Source organism: Musa acuminata, unplaced genomic scaffold, assembly GCF_036884655.1.
Source record: "Musa acuminata AAA Group cultivar baxijiao unplaced genomic scaffold, Cavendish_Baxijiao_AAA HiC_scaffold_250, whole genome shotgun sequence".
In the NCBI taxonomy this organism is placed as follows: domain Eukaryota; kingdom Viridiplantae; phylum Streptophyta; class Magnoliopsida; order Zingiberales; family Musaceae; genus Musa; species Musa acuminata.
The window spans coordinates 22,501-25,000 of record NW_027020515.1 but is presented as its reverse complement, the minus strand read 5'-3'; positions in this window follow the sequence as shown (position 1 = coordinate 25,000).

Sequence of the window (2,500 nt, the reverse complement as noted above, 5' to 3'; positions counted from 1 at the left end):
GGGCCGTTTTGGCCAGTTTTTGGCCTGTTCTTGCATTGCGCGGTGACCGTCGAGAGCGGAGCAAAACGTCAGCCATCTCAGCACCCTGGAACCCCCCGGGTGGCACAGGGCTGGATGGGGCTTTCGTATAGCAGGGACGGTGCTGCCTCTCGCTTCGCTCGCTGTCCGCCGCTCGCCGCTCGCTCGTGCAGCCAAAAATGGCCAGTTTTGGCCCGTTTTTGGGCCGTTTTGGCCAGTTTTTGGCCTGTTCTTGCATTGCGCGGTGACCGTCGAGAGCGGAGCAAAACGTCAGCCATCTCAGCACCCTGGAACCCCCCGGGTGGCACAGGGCTGGATGGGGCTTTCGTATAGCAGGGACGGTGCTGCCTCTCGCTTCGCTCGCTGTCCGCCGCTCGCCGCTCGCTCGTGCAGCCAAAAATGGCCAGTTTTGGCCCGTTTTTGGGCCGTTTTGGCCAGTTTTTGGCCTGTTCTTGCATTGCGCGGTGACCGTCGAGAGCGGAGCAAAACGTCAGCCATCTCAGCACCCTGGAACCCCCCGGGTGGCACAGGGCTGGATGGGGCTTTCGTATAGCAGGGACGGTGCTGCCTCTCGCTTCGCTCGCTGTCCGCCGCTCGCCGCTCGCTCGTGCAGCCAAAAATGGCCAGTTTTGGCCCGTTTTTGGGCCGTTTTGGCCAGTTTTTGGCCTGTTCTTGCATTGCGCGGTGACCGTCGAGAGCGGAGCAAAACGTCAGCCATCTCAGCACCCTGGAACCCCCCGGGTGGCACAGGGCTGGATGGGGCTTTCGTATAGCAGGGACGGTGCTGCCTCTCGCTTCGCTCGCTGTCCGCCGCTCGCCGCTCGCTCGTGCAGCCAAAAATGGCCAGTTTTGGCCCGTTTTTGGGCCGTTTTGGCCAGTTTTTGGCCTGTTCTTGCATTGCGCGGTGACCGTCGAGAGCGGAGCAAAACGTCAGCCATCTCAGCACCCTGGAACCCCCCGGGTGGCACAGGGCTGGATGGGGCTTTCGTATAGCAGGGACGGTGCTGCCTCTCGCTTCGCTCGCTGTCCGCCGCTCGCCGCTCGCTCGTGCAGCCAAAAATGGCCAGTTTTGGCCCGTTTTTGGGCCGTTTTGGCCAGTTTTTGGCCTGTTCTTGCATTGCGCGGTGACCGTCGAGAGCGGAGCAAAACGTCAGCCATCTCAGCACCCTGGAACCCCCCGGGTGGCACAGGGCTGGATGGGGCTTTCGTATAGCAGGGACGGTGCTGCCTCTCGCTTCGCTCGCTGTCCGCCGCTCGCCGCTCGCTCGCGCAGCCAAAAATGGCCAGTTTTTGCCCGTTTTTGGGCCGTTTTGGCCAGTTTTTGGCCTGTTCTTGCATTGCGCGGTGACCGTCGAGAGCGGAGCAAAACGTCAGCCATCTCAGCACCCTGGAACCCCCCGGGTGGCACAGGGCTGGATGGGGCTTTCGTATAGCAGGGACGGTGCTGCCTCTCGCTTCGCTCGCTGTCCGCCGCTCGCCGCTCGCTCGTGCAGCCAAAAATGGCCAGTTTTGGCCCGTTTTTGGGCCGTTTTGGCCAGTTTTTGGCCTGTTCTTGCATTGCGCGGTGACCGTCGAGAGCGGAGCAAAACGTCAGCCATCTCAGCACCCTGGAACCCCCCGGGTGGCACAGGGCTGGATGGGGCTTTCGTATAGCAGGGACGGTGCTGCCTCTCGCTTCGCTCGCTGTCCGCCGCTCGCCGCTCGCTCGTGCAGCCAAAAATGGCCAGTTTTGGCCCGTTTTTGGGCCGTTTTGGCCAGTTTTTGGCCTGTTCTTGCATTGCGCGGTGACCGTCGAGAGCGGAGCAAAACGTCAGCCATCTCAGCACCCTGGAACCCCCCGGGTGGCACAGGGCTGGATGGGGCTTTCGTATAGCAGGGACGGTGCTGCCTCTCGCTTCGCTCGCTGTCCGCCGCTCGCCGCTCGCTCGTGCAGCCAAAAATGGCCAGTTTTGGCCCGTTTTTGGGCCGTTTTGGCCAGTTTTTGGCCTGTTCTTGCATTGCGCGGTGACCGTCGAGAGCGGAGCAAAACGTCAGCCATCTCAGCACCCTGGAACCCCCCGGGTGGCACAGGGCTGGATGGGGCTTTCGTATAGCAGGGACGGTGCTGCCTCTCGCTTCGCTCGCTGTCCGCCGCTCGCCGCTCGCTCGCGCAGCCAAAAATGGCCAGTTTTGGCCCGTTTTTGGGCCGTTTTGGCCAGTTTTTGGCCTGTTCTTGCATTGCGCGGTGACCGTCGAGAGCGGAGCAAAACGTCAGCCATCTCAGCACCCTGGAACCCCCCGGGTGGCACAGGGCTGGATGGGGCTTTCGTATAGCAGGGACGGTGCTGCCTCTCGCTTCGCTCGCTGTCCGCCGCTCGCCGCTCGCTCGTGCAGCCAAAAATGGCCAGTTTTGGCCCGTTTTTGGGCCGTTTTGGCCAGTTTTTGGCCTGTTCTTGCATTGCGCGGTGACCGTCGAGAGCGGAGCAAAACGTCAGCCATCTCA